Below are 21,838 nucleotides of genomic sequence, written 5' to 3' on the forward strand. Positions count from 1 at the left end.
GATGACGTGGTCAGGGACCTGGGGACCCAACTTGCCAGTAACCTCTCTTGACACTCACATTGCCAATGTGGTTAGGAAGACATTCCACATTGCCCACCTGGTCATGAAGGGATTCACATCCAGATCAGGGGAGGTCATTGTACCCCTGTACTCTTCACTCACCAGACCAATGATTGGGTACAACGCCCCATTCGGAATGTACCTAACCCGACACCTGCAGCAGTTGGAAGGACCCCAAACGTTCCCCAACACAAGGATAAAGGGGCTCAAACATATGTCACACGCTGCCCGACTGAGGAAACCCCGGCTCTATACATTCTTATACCGTCTGCTCCGATGTGATCTGTGCCTGACATACAAGGCCATGTCCAACCCGGGTTTCATGGACATGCTCCACCTCATAGGATCCAAACAACCAGAGCCACGAGCAACAGACACAAACCTCAACACGGATATGAATAGGACGTGCTGGTGGGACAAGTTCATCGCCCAGAGACTCCCTACACCATGGAACAGAATCCCAGCCCTTGTGAGGCAGAGCCCCTCACTGACTCTGTCCAAGAGAAAGCCTGACGTGTGGATGGGAGATCGTAGGTATACCCCGGGAATCATCTCTGTGTCACTGCTGGACAGAGGCACAGCAGACCAATGGGTATAGTATCCTCATCCTAAGGGGTGGTGAAAGCCACACACACTCTGGCTAGGCTTATACATGCCATAGGGCACATAGCCTAGTATGTACCTATGCACCTATGAACCTATGTAGGTGTCCAGGCAGGTTGCTGGTACATGTGGCATGCTGATATTGCCGGATGTGCCTGTGGGTAACCCACAGCTACACGTGGGGGACTGATAACAGTGCTCCCAGTAGGCACATGCGAGTACACCATATGAGGCATACAGGTTAACAGAACAAACATGGTGCTACACATGTAACCGTCACACATACCGTGAACACAGCTCAATGCATGCTGCACCTGCACTACATGGTATGTCTGCTGCATGATGACAGTACACAACCCATGTCACATACGCACCTGTCAGTTTTCATACACAACCACTGCAACATACACATCACATGCTATGCATACACAGGTATCACATACACCTCTCACTATCTTGTCCACCCTGTGCATCAGAATACATTTGCATAACCCTGCACCGATGGTGTGGATGACAGGGATGTGGCAGAGGCTTCATCATATGCACAGGGTGATATGTCTGCCAGAGGCATAGGCTGTACCAATGGATGACATCATGTATGTGTGTAAGGGCCGGTGCGTTTACTGGGCATGACTGTGCAGAATGCATGTGGATGTGGTAGAGCCCTACAGTTGTGTCTGCCGTGTGTGGGTATGTGTGTACACAGTTCAGCCATACGTGATGCCTACACGGGGTATACTTGGCAGCCCCAGACTGTACAGTGCAGGTTGTACAGCTCACTGTGTCCATCTGCGGCCACGTGACCCGTGCCTGCCTGGGGTCGCATGGACACTACCGGGTGGAGGTATAGAGTGGCCACTCTCCGATGACACATGTCCGCTGGAACCGTGTCCATGCTGGGACCAGCCAGGGCCACGTCCACGTGGCCTGCTGTGTCCTGGTTTGGTCAGTGTAGCACCAGCTGCACTGCTGCTGCTACCGGCACTGTGTGAGTGGGCATGAGAGGTGGCATGCACACGTCGACCTACACTAGGTGGTGTTGCTGGCCTATGCCCACGTGTCCTACACCTCACCCCTACCAGGTGTTCCAGCACAGACAGCTCACGCTCGCGGATTGACATGCCTCGGTCGAGGATTCCAACCATCTCACCTAATCGCCTATCCAGTACATTAGCAATCTGCTGTTGAGCATTCGCCAATGACTGGATGTTGTCATTTAGGGAATGGATTGCGGCCCTCTGCAGCCTCTGCCCTTCTTGGTTCTGCCGTTCAGCACGTGCCTGTGCCGCCATTACAGTCTGGAACATGCGTCTGGTGATACCAGCTGCTGCGCCCTGTACAGCAGGTGCATGTCTGCCAGAGGTCCTCCTACGAGCAGCACCAGCCACATGCCTGTGTGGCACATCACCAGTCATTACACTGGCAACATGGTGTGTACGCACACCTTCTGTAGCCACCACACATTCCCGCTCAATGCCAACAGACGCTGACTGTCCTTCCTCTATGGGCAACAGTGATGTGGTATGTGTCGGCATCAGAACCGTGTACGGGGATGAGGGGGACATAGGTGGGATGGTAACCAATGGCACAGCTTCTGCCCCTGACAACCCTGCCTGTACCTCATGCATATGGTCATCACCGCTAGTATCTGTGGGGACACTAACATCAGATGGACTGCAGGAGGGGAATGCACCTACACCACCTGTGAATACAAAGACATACTGTAAGGTACATTACACACACACAGACACACATACACACACACACACGCAGACACGCACGCAGACACACACGCAGACACACACACGCACGCAGACACACACACGCACGCAGACACACACATGCACACACACACATGCACGCAGACACACACACACGCAGACACACACACACACAGACACACACACATGCAGACACATCATGCATGTGATATTGCAGATGGCATGCAGCATTCACACACTACAGCACAGGGAATGCAGGCCAAACATTAATAGTGTTAGTATGCATACTGCCCTGGGGTGCACACTACATCAAGCAGGTGTCATATCAGTAGGCATGCAGTACACACATTCATGGTAGTTTGCATGCGTCACCGTGATACACCATGTGTCCACAGACAGGTTAACAGTACACATGTCTGGCGTCACCTTGACATGTAATCCGCCGACATGTGCGATAATATGTGGACATGTGACATTGGTGTCCCGCCACATGCACCGCATCATACTGGGCTTCACAGTGCAGTGTTATGTGTACAGGCTACGGATAGAATGCATGTCTAACAAAGATGTCTGTGCAGGTGTGGTTGGTGTGAGCCATGAACATAGCTATACAGTGGGGAGTACAGGCACTGTGCCACTGCATGGCAACAGGACACATGTATGTTGCTGTGCGATGCATAACATGGACGCATTGCATTGCCATGACTGCAACACAGTCATACTGTTACACAGCACGTATATGGTAGACATTGGTGGCACCTCCGGTGGCTGCAGACAGGCATTCTGGTTGTCTGGTGTACCACATCAAATGTACAGGTGGTCCACTACGGCTATGATCGCACTATGTGTGGACAATGTGCAACGGTGTCTATCCACTTCAGACGTACTGTGTGGCAACATGCCTGTGGCTATCACCCATGGCCATGTGTGTCTGGGTCTTGGACAATTGTGTGTGATGGGCATCGTGTACCCATCCCTGTGGTGGCCCATGTGACATACACCCATACATGTCGGAGGTGTCACAATCCAGTGGGATATGAAGACAACAGTGTGGATGTTTGCTATGTCAGGTGTAGGTCATGTGATGGTGTGACAATATTGCAGACAGAACACCACGGGCGTGGGATATGTCGGGTGCCATGTCACAATGTGTGCACACAATGCAGGGGCATATGTCACATTGGTAACACCTGTGTGCTGCCCAGATCACAGTTCACTGTGTGGTACTGTGTGCGTACCACAAATGGTGTTCCAATGCATACTACATATGCATCCATTGTAGAACACCTCCACCATTGTATGCATAGCTGACCGCACATATCACACTGACAGGTACTGTGGTTTCATGCCGGTGTATAATAACGGTTGTATCTACTACACATGGCTGGCATGTGTGTGTCTGGTGGTGCAACCTGTATACCGTGACTGGAGCAGAACCCAGGTGTGCATGTTATACCTGGCCACATGGCGAATAACTCTACACTGTAACATGCCTATTACTAACAACAGTCTCACCTGCGACGGACCCATGGCTGTGTGACACGCCAGAGGTACCTGTATAGGGGCGACACAACAGTATAAACATTATCCATGACTGTAGCCACAGTTCGCACTGTGCATGTCACATCATGTACCTGTGTGATAGCATGTGGTATGCACACGTCTGCAAACACAACGTAGCATACTGTAGTATGCGGCTTGTGTGCCCATATACCTGGCATGTATTGGTACATTACATGGTGTACAGTGACACCTACACCTACAGCGGATATCATACACATATGCAAGACTGACTTACCAGGCAGCTCCAGGCTCATTGGTTGGGAGACACCCACCTCCACGATGGCGGATAGTGTTTCTGCATGCTGTTCCCTGGGTGTCCCCAGACTGGCCAGGAGCTCCTCCGTGTGTGTGAGTGGGGGCTGGGTTGGTGGCCCACCACCTGTTCCACCTTGTTCTCTGGCGATTGCGGTAGCACGCTGTTTCGCGTGCCGTAAGAGGTCCGTGCAGTGTCGGCATATCTGCTGGTAGGTGCGGTTGTTGCCACCCACATCATTCACCCTCCTGCGCATATCCTGCCACAGGTCATCTTGCTGCTGCGCTTGCTGTGGAACATGGCTGAATAGCAGGTCATAGTTGTCATGGAGCAACGGTATGATTACGTCATCCTCCTGGCGGCTGAAGGCTGGCAGTCGTGAATGAGGCATTATCTGGAAGACCTAATGATGGTGACAGGTCACATTCACACTGATGTACTGGCATACTGCTGCACATACATTGCTATGACATGTACGACATCTGCACAGTAATCTCTGAGATGCATCATGACACTGACACAGCTGACGTGTTGCTGTCACACCTGTCACACCGTTATGCAGCGGGTATCATATCATATCTCTGTGTCAACTCATCACACTGTACATACCCCATGTAGATGGTAACCTGCTGTGGACATGTGTACCTGCCTGCACCTGTGTTCATACCAGTCGGCACATGGCCCGATGTGCGCATAGTTCTACTGTTCACCTGGATGCTGTGTATATGCCGCTAGGCATCACAGACGCAGCTGTTATGGACGTCAGTGGTGGCACTGCACACATACACGTGGACACCTGTACATGCATGTGTTGTGCCATGTACATCTACACAGCACTGTACGGGTGTTGGACAACCTGCCACGGCTCGTCTGTATTGCACATGTGATACACATGGGACAATGTGTAATCATATGACATTAGCAGGGATGGTCATACATAGCATGTACGTGCACACGTTGTACACGCCGACACACAGCACCTGTGAGACCACAAGGTGCATCAGTGCCACATTACTGCTCTGGACAGTTGATAGTGCAAGTGCCATGTGGCCATCGCACCATGTATGACTGTGATGGCACGTGCAGCCTTGCTGGACAGGGCTGCATGGTATGGCAGGGTATGTCACGTACATGGCACAGGGATGTGTCCCGCCTGGGGGATACTGGTATTGGGAGGGTGGCTGTCCATTCCATATGTCATTGCTATGGGTATATGGACATTACGCATGTCTATCATCATGGTGTGGACAATGGCCTTCTGCAAGGTAGGCAACATGCTGCTTGGTGGGGGTGTGTATGGTGCATGCTGGTATCAGACATCCATGCATACACATTACCCCTGACAGGTGCTATGTGCTGTGATATTGTTCAACACAGTGCTGTATGTGCCCGCATGATGATATCCCATGCACATGGATGGTACCCCGGCCTGACATGGGTACCACATATGTCTACATCCAGTGCCTGCTGCCACCGCCATGTCGGCGGGTGCACCGCACAGCACCATCCTTCCCACAGGGACCATGGTGTTGGGCACAGCATAGGTATCCATTTATGGGGACAGGGATGTTCACATAGCGGGGGCACTGCTGGTATCATCCATCAGACCATACACGTATGACGCACACCTCACACACACAGCCCATTCAGTATGTTGTTTGCAACACTGACACAGCTATACTGCTAGGCCAGGGATATTCCCAGCCGTACATACACAGATGCATAAACGTCTGTCTGTGGCATGGGCTACAATGACGGTGGGGTTCAACACATACCGTGTTCGACTGTGGCTGGCGCTGATGTTCTGTGCACATGTCAACACAGTAACCCTGTTCTACTGTAGGCAGCGGTGATGTGCTGTGCACATGTCACTGCTGCACATTGTGTTGGTGTCTGTCTGTCAACAGGCCAGTGGTGGTACACACAAGGGTATTAGTAATCAAATATGCATGCCGCCCTGTACAGCTGTACTGCTAACATCTCAGGTGCTAATGTGTCATGGACATGCACACCTTACCCGGACAGGTGGTAGTGGGTTGCCACCCGTACCCATCACCTCTTGTGGGTTGCTATTATCCAACACCCTATTTGTATTGTATGTTCAGGCTATGCACCTGTGCGGGACATGTGGGCATGTAATGCGCTACTGCGTACCTTTGCACCCATTGCACAACATGTCACACAGGTACACTGGCAGCCATACACTTCACAGCTTGATGATGGTACGACAGGTGTTGTACACACGTAACACATATCCTGTGGGACATGGTCGTATGTACAGGCATGTCCGACAGTCACGTACCAGTGCTACCCCTATATGACGGATATGCAGTACATGTGGCAGTACAGCAACTGTCACATGTACTGCAATGCCCCCTACCAACATGGAGCGGTACTGCCTGTGGGGGATGTGCGTCTGCATCCATGCTGTGCCCATAGCTGACAGTTGTACATCAATACGTGCAACATACCGCATTTGGTGTTCTAACGGGTGCATGTTCAACACGGCTCCGCATTGGTTGGGTCTGTCACACAGTCATTGTTGTACACGGTCTACATGCCAGCCATGGCTTACTATATGTGATTCAATGTAGTTCATTGGGATACCATAATTATACATTAGAGTGGCGTATTCCAGCCATCACATAGCCTTCCTAGATGACACTGTTAGCCAGTCAGTAGTAGGTGTTCCGCCATCTGCACATTAGTCACACAGTACGAGGGCGACTGATACCCATTCTGGGGACAGGGTGCTGACAGCTGTGGATGGGTGTGATGCTGTCGACAACCATGACTGCACCTGATGGTCACGTCTGGATGGGTAACATTCACAACACTCACCTACCTTCACGTAGTACCACATCATCTACAACAATGGACATTCCTGCCAGAACAATATCTTCACATGCTATACTGCCTCTGTGGTGGTGTCACATAACTGTCTCCGGCAGGGCTGTAACAGGCAGGCACGGCATGGGGTCATGTGGGACAATGCTTGCATCTTCCACTGTGCTGCACACAAGCAAGGCACACACACTATTGCACCACTCACATTTCTCGGTGGTGACTGGGACCTGCCTCCATGCTCTGCGCAGCACACCTGCGAGTACGGATTGTACACGGATCGTACCTCCCAGGCACATACCTGGACTGGAACACCCACAGGTGAGGGGATCACACATCACACAGTGTTTTGCACACATCCTGGATAGTTGCCTAACACAATGCATCATAGGTGCTCAATGTGCGGATACCCGTGTTTGTGACCGCTATACACATTGTAACACGCGACAGAGTTGACATTGTACACCACAGGTTACATGCTGTCTGTGTTGTTATACTGTACATTGGGCCTCAGACAGCTAATACTGCCATGTGCTGACAGCAACCCACACTTCCCTGGAATAGACACCCATGTACCTACACATGCTTGAGGCATGCACTCCGCACAGCTGGCTGACACATACACAACACATACCATACCTACACTACCCTTAGCATGCACAATACCCCCATGTGACTGGTGTGTCACACCTGGGGTTATCCCCCCTTTGGTGAATAAACACATATGCTTCACGGCCCTGCTAGCCACACCCTGGCAACACACCCATCGCAGCATACATGGAACATGTGTACTACAACCAGTACTACTGACGTCTGCTGACAGCAGTTGTTAACGGCATGACACCCCGGCAGATGGACAGTGTACATACATATGCTGACACATACCACAGTGCGCTTCCGTAGCATGTACACAATTGTAGAGACCATGCTATTCCACAGAGACGTGGCGGTACTGACCTGTTCACAGACGCCACTGTGGTGGTCATGTTCCATGCACATATGATGTACAACCACATGTGCAGGCTGTTGCACAGTGGTGTATATTCACATGTGGGGTGCATCACTTGTCAGCCATGGTGGGTCCTCGAGGTCCATCACATACTCCAAGGCTAGCTACCTGAACATGACTGCTGCACATTGCGGTGTGGGGCCTCAGGCATTGTGGTGGTATGTCTGTATTGTTTGGCTACATCCACATTCGATGTCATATACAATAGTCACCCAGGCATTGCAGACCGAGCTAATGTTGGCAACGTGCCAGGCGATGGCGTACTTACCAACAATACACACTCTCACTCACTACAGGGTCGCAATCCATACATGGACATAATAGTGTTCCTGTGGACACATACATGGTACTGACATGCACACATTATGTCCTGGGACGCTGGCCCGATGTCACCTTCTGATGTCCCTGGCTGTTATGTCCCACCAACCTGTTTGGTATATGTCTCCGCACCAGCCCGCTATATTCACTGCTAGCCTGTTGTCGGACATTGTGTACCCTGACCGCGCTGACAGCGGCATCTCGCACTACCCATGGGTGGCACTGTGTTGCACGTGTGGGACTGCAGTCATACACCCATGACTGGACCATTCTGAATGGCAATGGGGCACATCCTCACGAACGTGATTCCCACACACATTGATGGCCTCCAGGCCTTTCCTAGCACCCATGTTGGGCTTGTGTATGCCACAGCACGCCACATACACATGCTGGCCACCTGTCATACTGTTGCATGGGCGGTTGGGGTGGTACAGAGGCCAACACATCAGACGTTGTCCTCACATTGCCCTTCAGCACCATTCCACGTTCTGGTATTGGCAGCGTACATCCACCTGCACATCATACCCTGTGTCTCAGGATGTTATGCTATATGGCTCGTGGACAGGACACACAGTGGTGCGAGCATATCATAGTACCTACTACATGTCAGGTACATATGGCATTACACAGTCCTCAGTCATGGGGCCCCTCATGTTCACTATTTGCTTACATACACAACATGCTGTCACAGAGTACTGTCCATGCCTAGATATCCCACGCCTACATACCTGGCACCATTATTGCTCCACCAGCTCATACCGATACCGACCATATGGGTGTCAGTGTGGCGGATACATCATATGAGTATCATGGCATCAGGATGCATGACACATGGTGCATGCACATCACCTTTGCGTAACAACATTCACCCACTGACTATCACATGGATACTGGCCCCGTACATACATATCACATTGTACATGGTTGCTGTACACACATATGCCCCACACAGTCCTGTGGTTACCGTATTCCACTGTGGCATGGATACCCTTCTGCAGGGCCACACCTAGCTGTACTGTGTGTGATGCTGGTACATAGGTAGCCATTGTACCTGTGACATACACACATGTACACACAGTCAAGGGTACAATACCACATTTATGGTGTACCTTCCACAACAGCTACAACTTTACATGGCACAGCATTGTCATGCCACGATGTGTACCAGGCTCGGATGGTTTACATATGCGGCTGACATATGGACAACACATCTGTACACATCTGCATACCACATATGCAGGGGTGTCTTCTGCTCTGACACGGCCCATGTCCTCCACATTACTGATGCATATACTCCTCATACATGACATTTGCGGTGGGCAGTGTGAACGGACCGCTCATGGATATGTGCACACATGCCACACTGCATGGGCTGGGCTTCTGTATTACTTCCGCAGACACAACGCACACCATGCTGTGGAACATAGGTCCTGTGCACATCCCACTGGGACACACAGTAGCACTGTTCATGTGATACCTCCCTTGCTGTTTGGGTGACACGTAGTCCTGGTACCACCACAGCAGCGGTACTGTGTAGACGTGCAGTTGACACCCGCCTCTGCTGTTTACAGGACACTACCATGGGGAGGTGACACTACTGTGTACACTGCACATGTGTTTACACATGGACCCGCCAGACTGCATTGTTGCCCATGGTGCACCTGCTACAGATCCTTTGGGCATGGTTACTTGGTGTCCCTTCCATTTTGGCTAGCTATCATGCTACTACTCTGTCCCATACCTACAGACCATATGTATCCTGTTATTGTACATACCAATAGGCGATACCTCTGTTATGCATGATATGCCTGTGATACTGTGTATATTATCTGTCATATCTACCCTGACAGCTTTACATTACACATAGTTGACATAGTATCCCCTAATGCAGGGCATACTTGCACGTGGGCCGCACCTTACGTATGACATCAATGGTATATGCCCATACACATGCATGCTGTGACAGTTTACATACATGTCCTATCCCCTGCTATGGCACTTCCTTGTTGGACATCCACTGCCAGCAACGGCGTGTGGTCTGGCATTGTTCTCTCTAATGCCCCCCTGTGGCAGCCCTTGTGGTGTCTCGGCTGTGTACATGGTGTCCCACTGCTGTGCACACGGTGTCCACAGGCATTGGTATGCTCAGCAGGATAGCACTACATAACCACCTTTCACCACTTTCTGCATACGGACAAGTGTCATTACTTACAACCACCATTCCCATACAGTACAGCTTCGTCATACACATCATGCGTTACACAACCGTACATATCGTGTGTTCTACATACCTTGTCGGTGTTTCGTTCCGTGTATCGGTTTTCCTTTTTCTTTCGCTTTCGGTTGTACACTGCTGGTTCGGTATGAGCATACGGTTTGAATATCCTGAGAATCATCCTTATATCCGTCGATACCTGCAACATGTGAGTTCATCCCACCAATTGCTGTTCCTCAGTGAGTAATTATGTGCATATCACCTGTGCATCTACTCCATTTGGAAATTACGCATCGATACTGGGGTATAATTGGATTCCTCACCTGGGCGTTGGCTATTTGCCCTACCTTCATGGAGATGGTCTGTATTGTGTTATGTTATGTGTAACTGCAACCGCTATGCGTGGCGACAGGTATATTTCGAAGTAATGTTACCCGTGGATTGTGTGTGTAGGGTATAGTATTTGGTTCGACATGTGGGTGTCCCTGTCCTGATGACGTTTGTTAATGGAGTATTGCATTCATATGTGTAACATGGCTGTTGTATTCCTTTAAACAACGCATGCAAGTATGCATCCGCCTTTGCTTGTGTTTCCCATGCGAGATGTTGCGGTTATGCAGATGTCATTGACTGCCTGTATGTTTGTGCTGCTATTACGGTTTGTATTCCTTTAATATCTACGGTGGGGGATATCGGTGGTTGTACGTGACGGTTACGGGTTGTGGGCCTTGCATCTCTACATACACAGTATAGTTGTCTGTGTGCTCCATCCCTACCTGGAGAGTTGACAGTTAATAGTATTTTGTTATGGGAGTGTAATTTGGGCTGTTGTTGATTGGTTCCAATATCGTCTGCAGGTGGCCTTGTTGCATGTATACCCCCGTACCCTCTGTGGTATATCAGCAGCTATATGTACGTGAGTGGTTACGTGCATATCACCTGTGCATCTCCCCATTTGGTAATTACGTGTCGATACTGGGTTTAATTGGATTCTCCGCCTGGGCGTTAGATATTCGCCCTATCTTCGTGGGGATGGTCTGTATTGTCTTATGTTATGTGTGACTGCATCTGCTATTCATGGGGACAAGTATATTCTGCATTCATGTCACCCATGGATTGTGTGTGACAGGTGTAGTATTTGTTTCAACAAGTGGGTGTACCTGTCCTTCCGACGTATGATGACGGAGTATTGCATTCAAAACTGTAACATGGCTATTGTTTGCATGTCTACAACACATGCAATTATGCGGCCACCTTTAATTGTGTACCCCATGCGATATGTTGTAGTTATGCAGATGTCATTGACCGACTGTATGTTTGTGCTGCTGTTATGGTTTGTATTCCTTTATTATGTACAGTGGGGGATGTCGGTGGTTGTAAGTCATGGATACGGTTTGTGGGTCTTGCATCTCTACATAACCAGTATAGTTGTCTGTGTGCTCCGTCCCTACTTGGAGAGTTGACAGTTAATTGTCTGTTGGTATGGGATTGTAGGTTGTGATGTTGTCATGTGGTGTCGGTATCACCTGCGGGTGTGCTTGATGCATGTATTCCTCCATCACATCTGTGGTATATCAGCGGTTGTGTGTACGTGACAACTATCCCTTGTCATTCTGTCCCAGATATTTACAGTCATTGTGGTCCTGTTGTTGGGATGGCCTGTTTGCCAGTGGTTGCCACCTATTCAGATGGGGATTGATTGTTTGACACTTGTAGAACACACAGCGGTGTTTACGGGCCGACACGTGGCCACGGTCAGTACTGGGGTAGCACATACGTATTTCCGCGGTACATACCTATTGCTGTGTGACTTTGCCGACGTATCTTTTTGCAATTAACATATCGGTGTCATACATACGGGCATGAGTATTACATACGTCCTTTCCATTTCCTATGGGGTATATTCCTGTGCTACCATCTGGGACATTGTCACTTTGTATCGTTCAACACGCCTAGCCAGGGTGGGGCTCTCACTACTACTTTGGGACTACTGGTGTACATATGCCTGTGGCTAGTGTACCGTATGCCTACACATATTATTTCACTCTGCCTCTAACGTGGCACCAACATGCATATGTTATGGAGACACACACATTACACTCACACAGCAACGCACACGGCACCCTCACCGCACACGTACATATACTACGGCACTCACGGGGACGGTTGCACTCAGTACCTGCGTGGGCCACGACACCAGCGGCGGTGTCTACCTCTCCCTTCATATGATCATACTATTACCCGCGCATGTACTGTTACAGTACTGTGGTCTGGCGATCTTTCCGCCTCGCGGTTATGCATTTCGGTATGTTGCCCGTTCCATGGTTGGCGGTACCCTCTTATGTTGAACCTCCCGGATGCTCAGGTTGTCGTTTCACTATGTATACTATGTACAGATATCGCGTGTTACATCTCAGTCACCTTACATCCCTCTGATTCCCTGTCTTAACTGTAGTACTTATATGTATATGTGTACATATATTTCTATATATGTCATTATATCTATCTACATATATGTATATACACATATATATATGTTTATATGTATACACCTTGCGTGACGTGGCAGCATACAGCAACGCCGTATGCTGTAGGACCCGCGTACTGTTCGGGTGTTGGCGTTACATGCTCCACTGGCTGTTGGGTGTACAGTGTTTGGGGCTGCCTATGTTGGAGTCACACATGAGGCCACCCATACGGTACACTTTACAGGTGGTCATGTTTGTGTGCCGTCCATTTCACTGTGTGTGCAGGTAGGGAGGTGTCAGTCCATGGGGCCTACACTGTCAGAGTATGTGCTATACGTTCCCTCTTTGCCAGGGCATAGGCATATTGGGTACGCCTCCGTCTGCCTACTGGGGCTGGCACAGTGTGTTCCTGGTCCAGAACCCTCTGTGCCTGGACTGGCCTTGGCAGTTGTGGTTGGCTTTGTGGCCCTTCACCGTTATGTCCCTGCAGCAGCTGCTTCCGCAGGATCATATTATGTAGCATGGCACATACTATGAATATGTGGGCACATGTGCCTGGAGAGTACTGCAGGGCTCCACCAGATGTATCCAGGCAACGGAACCGTGATTTCAGCATCCCGAACACACGCTCTATGATTATTCTGGTTTGTGCGTGTGCCTCATTATGGCGTTCTTGCATGTGTGTGTGTGCATTTCTGATGGGAGTCATCATCCACGGCTCCAGTGCATAGCCAGCATCCCCCACAAGGTGGCCTTGTGGGATGTCCCCCCTGGGGAATACCTGGTACAGCTGTGAGGCATGCCAGATATGGGAGTCGTGGTAGCTTCCGGGGCTGCCAGCACACACATCCATGATAATGCCCAGAGCATTGCACTCGACCTGGCAATTGATGGAGGGGAATCCCTTGCGGTTTATGTAGCATCTACCCTGCTCCCCAGGTGGTGACTTGATTTGTATGTGCGTACAGTCTTTCGCACCCAGTACCTCTGGGTATTGTGCCACACGGTGGAAGTGGCGCATATTGCTAGCCAAATCCTCCTGAGATCTGGGGAAGTATATATGCTCATTGGCATGTGGTAACATGGCATCCAGAAACTGGTGTAGTACCCTAGATGCTGATGCCTGTGAGATGCCCATTATATCCCCAGTTGGCCTTTGAAAGGTACCTGTGGCCAGTATTCACAAGCTTACACATACCTTTGTGTCCACTGGGATGGGTTCCCCTCTGTTGTTTCTTGTTCTCAGGCGTGGCCGGCACAGCTCCACTATTTGCTGTAACGTGTCCCTATCCACCCTGTAACGCTCTACTATCTCCAGGTCTTGTAGTCCCTGGTAGGTTACCCTTGGTCTGAACACTCTCCTTCTCCTCCAAGGCCTACGGCGGTTGTCGGCACCCTCCTCCACAACACCGTCTGTCTCTAACACATGCTGATGGATCACAGCCACGGCAGCACCCAACATGTACATTTTAAAAGTTCCCCATGTGTTTACACCTATGGTGCGGCGTTTGGGAATACACGGCTGTGTGTTGTGTGCATTCACACTTTATACTATTGTGCTGTGCACCCGGTGATGTCATAGGGTGTGTCTGTACGACCGTATCTGGGGGTTATCTTCCGTGTTTTACTGTTGGCACTACAACACTGTTGCCTTTGGTGTTGCATTACTCTTGCCTGCCATGGATTACCTTTCGACCTTCCCTTACTATTTCTGCACGTTGCACCTACTATTTCCTGGCATGCATCCTGCAGAGCACTGTCATGTGTAGTTTCTGGGACATGGCATATCGTGTGTTTTGTGTGCCGCCGCCGTTGTGCTGCCTGTCTGCTTTGCTCTGCTGTGTCAGGTCTTCATTCTTTGCAATCTGCTACCTCCCCTACTTTGTTTGCATTCATATGCCTCCCCTATCCCGTTTTGCAGGTTTCTGCATGCAGAGTTGCCAGCTGCCGCCGATTGGCCTTCGTGGGTTGATTAGTGTTGATTGCTCATTATTACTCCTATTACACTTCTTCCGCATTTCCTCATATTCTTAACATCACCTTCCTGTTTCCGATGTTGTTTGCGGGGCGGGCGTCACATGACTGGGTTAAGGGAACATAGTCATCCTCGTGCACATGCACCTCTGCTCGCATTGTATGCTATCAGCTCAACTATTGACCCACACCCCGGTCTTGCAGCTGTGATGTGCGATGTACAGCCCAGGTTTGCTGAGCTCCAATGTGCTTCCTCCTACGGTGGCACACCCCTCTGCAGATGACATGTATTCCCTCTGAGCAACTCCTCAGTGTAATACCGCTGCGCCGTTTGGTACAGCCTTACGCCGGCGGGGGTTTTGCGATTCAGTGTTATCTGCCTCATTTGCATGGCATTAACTACTAATTCATAGTTACCATGCCGAACACTGCCGCGAGTCCTTGGCAACCCTTGCACCATGGTTGTGGCTTTCCATGCATACCATGGTGTATTATGGCTGTGATGCTGCTGTGTATTACGCTGCTGTTTTATAACATTGTCATATTATTTCATTGTTTTGCACCTTCCGCAAACATGTCCTGGGGTTCTGCTGTGAGTTGCTGTGGACATACCATTTATGTTATTTTTTACATGTTGTGCATGTTTTCTTTTGACATTCTCTGTGTATTTCGCCATTGGCATATGGTAACAGTGTGATACCTGAGGCTGACACTCTTCCGTTACTCCTATGTTATGTTTGGGAAAATGTAAACCTTTTTTTTGGTTTACATTGCTGTGGCCTTATGCTACACCTGCGCCACTTCATGGATCGCTATATGCCTTCATTTGCATAGTGCAACACCGCACATGGGGTGTTTAGCATACCTACGCCAGGGGCGGCACAGATCCGGTGCACGCCGGTAGTGCACGTGGAAATGGATCGTACCTGAATCGCTCGGCGGCCATATTTGGCGTTGTGACACCTATGCTATGCGTGCGCCTGGCGCAAGGTTCATGAATCCTGGGGAAAGACTTTAATAGTGTGACTTAGACAAAAACATAAACATGAAAATAATCGGATTAAGCGCTTTCACCTCCTTCCGGAGACCTCATCAGAATCACCAATAACATGTTCACCATTTCTTTTATATAATAACAGTTGAAATTTCATTGGCTGGCCATTAACATATCAATTATTCGATTGTTTAATGAACGAAATACAAGATTTAAGGCAGCATGCCAGTGGTGAAATAGGATCAATTTTTTGTTTTACTTCTATAAACATGTATGGTTACAATACTTGAAGGACAATGACATTTCATACTTTTAAAACTTCCTAAATGACCCTTGTGTAATAGTATATAAATACATAAATACATAAAAAAACACACAAAAAACACACAAAAGTACATAAAATACGTATTAAAACTGATGTTAAGTAAATAATTACATAAATAAGTAAATAAATAAATACTTGTCTATTCCCCTACCTATAAAAATGTGTATTTTATATTGTTGTGTTATTATAGTGTTTATATATTATATAAAAATATATGTATATGTAAAATTATATAAATATATATGTATAAAAATATATATAAAAAACATATATGTATAAATTTTTATACAATATATATATATATATATATATATATATATATATATATGTATAAAAAATCCTCAATGTATATAACTGTGTCTATATTGTAACATGTCCTTGTCATGACACTAAATTGTAACATATCCTTATCTTGACACTAAATATTATACTCTAGGGGCTGTGGGCAATAAATTAACTGCTTTTAACATTGCGTCTTTTGGGGTCACAGAAAGTACTTTTAAAGCTGGAGTAATGGAAATGTGGTCATTCATGCCCTTTCCACTACAGGCATCCAGTCTCAATTGCCGTATCATTTCCCTAAACTCCAACTTTGTCTCCCAATCTCCACCTCTTTCTGATTGCTCTACTTCTTCAAGAACCCAAAACTTAAAATCAGCCTCTTTACATGTTAGAATGTGTCTATAAAGAGCATTATTTTCATTTTTCCTATTCATATCTCTAATATGCTCATAAATTCTCTTCCTAAAATGCCGTTCAGTTTTGCCTATATAATAACCCCAACATATTTCACAATATGCTAAATAAACCACTCCTTTTGAGTAACAACTATTATACTTCTTAGCTTTTAGTGTCATTTTTAAACTGAGAATTCTCACTTCTTTTTCTCCTGCTATGAAGGGACATTGTGAACATCTTCCACATTTGAAAGTGCCCATTTTCAAAACTGTTCCCCCTAACTGTGTTTTATTTTCCTTCTCTATAATATTTTTAACATTTTTGTTTCTTCTATAACTATATCTTAAATCATTTCCCAAGTTTCATTAATACATTTCCTGAACCAAGCAATACCTTTGTAATATGTTAATGTTAAATATGGTAAAGACCTGACCCTGCTTTCATTGTTGAACCTGTCTTCACTCTCAACCACACTTGTACTATTTTCATTATTTGTGTTACTCAATAGCAGGGTATATATAGTTCCCCATCTCTCTATAACATATTCCTTGATAGATTTAGTCACTTCAACTGGGTAGCCTCTTTGGTGAAACATCCTTTGTACATTTTCTATTTCACTTAAAAAATCAATCTTATCCGATGCCATTCTGGCTATCCGTATCATTTGCCCTTTGACAATGTTCTTCTTTAGTTGATATGGGTGGTCACTCTCATAATGCAAATATGCATTAGAGTGGTGTTCTTTTCTATGTATTTTGGACTTATAAGTCTTCTCTTTATAATCCTTTCTTAAGTTAATGTCCAGATAATGTATTTCATCTGTACCAATTTCATGAGTAAATTGTAAAAGTGTGGTACTGTGATTAATGAAATACATAAATTCATCTATTTTTTCCTCAGAACCTTCCCATAAAATAAAAATATCGTCCAAGAAGCGATAATAACTTTTAATATATTTATAAAATTCAGATCTAAATAAATACTGTTTTTCCAAGTATAGCATAATAATGTTAGCATATATAGGCGCACATGCAGACCCCATTGCAACCCTATCCTTCTGGTGGTAGTAATCTCCCTGAAAAAATATGTAATTGTTCTTTAGTACTAATTCCATATTTTCCAGTACTAGTTTAAATTCATCAGCTGTCAGAATGTTCATTTCCACTAACATTTTCTCAAACCATATTAAACCCTCAGTGTGAGGAATAACAGAAAATAAGTCTTTCACGTCTATTGTTATAAACCTAATTTCGTCTCCAAATGGATCTGTTCCTATTTTCTTCAAAAATCCCATGAGTCAATTAAAATATGCAGATATTTTGTGTGAAATCTCTTCAGTTTTGTGTCTACATATATTGCCAAAGGTTGTGTTTTTGACCCTTGAGAAGACACAATAGGTCTCATCAGTGGATTAACAGTGGACTTGTGTATTTTTGGTATACCAAATATAGCTGGAATAACTGGTGTGTCTACTCTCAAAAAATTGTACAAGTTTATGTCAATTGAACCCTGTAATAGGTTATCCTCCAGTATGAAATCTATTTTGCTGTATGAAATATTGATTTCATTCCTAGAGACCAATGCATAACAATTGTCTTTATTCAAAATTCCAAGCATTCTATTTGTATAGTCCCATTGATCCATAAGTACAACCCCACCACCTTTATCAGGTTTCATTACCCTGATTTTACTATTTCCACTCAATTCATTGAGCAATTCAATTTCTTCCTTAGTCAAATTACTTGTCTGTTTTTTATTGTCTTGTTTGTATTCATTCCTAATTCTCCTTAAAACACAGTTCTCAAAATTCATGATGTCATGATGAGGGGGGGGGGTTGTACAAGCATCGTCTTTTCAACACATTATCATTTCCTTTTAATTCTTCATTTCTAAACATATGTATAAAATTTAATTTTCTAGTAAAAATCTTTATATCCAATAAAATATTTTCTATATTGGGTTTCCTTGTGGGAACAAAGGTAAACCCCTTAATAAATAGTTTAAAATAAATTTCATTAATGTTAATATCTGTGTAATTAAATATATTAAAATTGTTTGAGGTATGAATAACTGTTCCTTGTTTATCAAATTCAAAAGTCTGTCCTTCATTATTGTTTCTTAACCATATATTGTCAGTTTCCACCTCTACTACCTGTATGTTCTCCTCCCATACTGGTTGTACTGGTAATTGCCCGTTACCTGGGCATAAGAGGGTTGTTGGGCTCGATTCCGTAACCTCTCAGACCTTCTTGGTCCTTCCCCTTCTAAAGGGACCCTCTCAGAGGTTACGGAATCGAGCCCAGCAACCCTCTTATGCCCAGGTAACGGGCAATTACCAGTACAACCAGTATGGGAGGAGAACATAGAGGTAGTAGAGGTGGAAACTGACAATATATGGTTAGGAAACAATAATGAAGGACAGACTTTTGAATTTGATAAACAAGGAACAGTTATTCATACCTCAAACAATTTTAATATATTTAATTACACAGATATTAACATTAATGAAATTTATTTTAAACTATTTATTAAGGGGTTTACCTTTGTTCCCACAAGGAAACCCAATATAGAAAATATTTTATTGGATATAAAGATTTTTACTAGAAAATTAAATTTTATACATATGTTTAGAAATGAAGAATTAAAAGGAAATGATAATGTGTTGAAAAAACGAAGCTTGTACAACCCCCCCCCTTCATCATGACATCATGAATTTTGAGAACTGTGTTTTAAGGAGAATTAGGAATGAATACAAACAAGACAATAAAAAACAGACAAGTAATTTGACTAAGGAAGAAATTGAATTGCTCAATGAATTGAGTGGAAATAGTAAAATCAGGGTAATGAAACCTGATAAAGGTGGTGGGGTTGTACTTATGGATCAATGGGACTATACAAATAGAATGCTTGGAATTTTGAATAAAGACAATTGTTATGCATTGGTCTCTAGGAATGAAATCAATATTTCATACAGCAAAATAGATTTCATACTGGAGGATAACCTATTACAGGGTTCAATTGACATGGAGGTACAATTTTTTGAGAGTACACAAACCAGTTATTCAGCTATATTTGGTATACCAAAAATACACAAGTCCACTGTTAATCCACCGATGAAACCTATTGTGTCTTCCCAAGGGTCAAAAACACAGCCTTTGGCAATATATGTAGACACAAAACTGAAGAGATTTCACACAAAATATCTACATATTTTAATTGACTCGTGGGATTTTTTGAAGAAAATAGGAACAGATCCATATGGATACGAAATTAAGTTTATAACAATAGATGTGAAAGACTTATTTTCTGTTATTCCTCACACTGAGGGTTTAATATGGTTTGAGAAAATGTTAGTGGAAATGAACATTCTGACAGCTGATGAATTTAAACTAGCACTGGAAAATATGGAATTAGTACTAAAGAACAATTACATATTTTTTCAGGGAGATTACTACCGGGTTGCAATGGGGCCTGCATGTGCGCCTATATATGTTAACATTATTATACTACACTGGGAAAAACAGTATTTATTTTGATCTGAATTTTATAAATATATTTCAAAGTTATTATCGCTTCTTGGACAATATTTTTATTTTATGGGAAGGTTCTGAGGAAAAAATAGATGAATTTATGTATTTCATTAATCACAGTACCACACTTTTACAATTTACTCATGAAATTGGTACAGATGAAATACATTATTTGGACATTAACTTAAGAAAGGATTATAAAGAGAAGACTTATAAGTCCAAAATAGATAGAAAAGAACATCACTCTACACACAGTGCAGACTGGATTAGTTGTTGACCGCAACTGAGCCGAAAATATAAGTATCTTGATTTTTTTTGATTATTTTTACAGATTACTGTTTTTTAAAATTTAATATATATATAGCACTTTGTCTATTCTGTATCTTTACAAATCCTTATCTGTTTAAAAACTTTCATTTGTGTCTCTAGTGCTTGCTGTATCTTTACAAATCCTTATCTGTTTAAAAACTTTCATTTGTGTCTCTAGTGCTTGCTGTATCTTTACAAATCCTTATCTGTTTAAAAACTTTCATTTGTGTCTCTAGTGCTTGCTGTCTGTAGGCTATTGTTTTAACTGAAGCCTTTCCTCTGTGTAATTATCTTTTGGCTAGTGGGGGCTGGTTCTTTTGTGTTCTTGTAAAAAAAAAAAAAAGCTGTTCTTCTGGTATTTAAGCCCTAACTTTGATAGGGTTTCTGTCTTTACACACAGTGCAGACTGGATTAGTTGTTGACCGCAACTGAGCCGAAAATATAAGTATCTTGATTTTTTTTGATTATTTTTACAGATTACTGTTTTTAAAATTTAATATATATATATATATATATATATATATATATATATATATATATATAGCACTCTGTCTATTCTGTATCTTTACAAATCCTTATCTGTTTAAAAACTTTCATTTGTGTCTCTAGTGCTTGCTGTATCTTTACAAATCCTTATCTGTTTAAAAACTTTAATTTGTGTCTCTAGTGCTTGCTGTCTGTAGGCTATTTTGTCCACACCCTCCCTCCCTGTTGGTGTCTTGCTCTTATATTTGGTGGCTTTGCAGTTGTCCACCCCCTACTGTGACACTCCTCCCAGTCTAGTCTCATTAGCTCATTCTGCCTAATACAGAGAGAACATTTGATAAGGCCTTCTGTTCCTCCTTTTTCCCTTTCAAAAAGTAAAACAAAACTTTTTTTTTTTTCGCCTGAACCTCCTTGTGTTCTGACTGTGCTTCTCAAACATTTTGGAAATATACACTATATTTCAGAGCATTTATTATAACTGTAATAGC

This window comes from Protopterus annectens, chromosome 1.part2 (genome assembly GCF_019279795.1).
Source record: "Protopterus annectens isolate FY-2018-M chromosome 1.part2, PAN1.0, whole genome shotgun sequence".
NCBI lineage: Eukaryota > Metazoa > Chordata > Ceratodontiformes > Protopteridae > Protopterus > Protopterus annectens.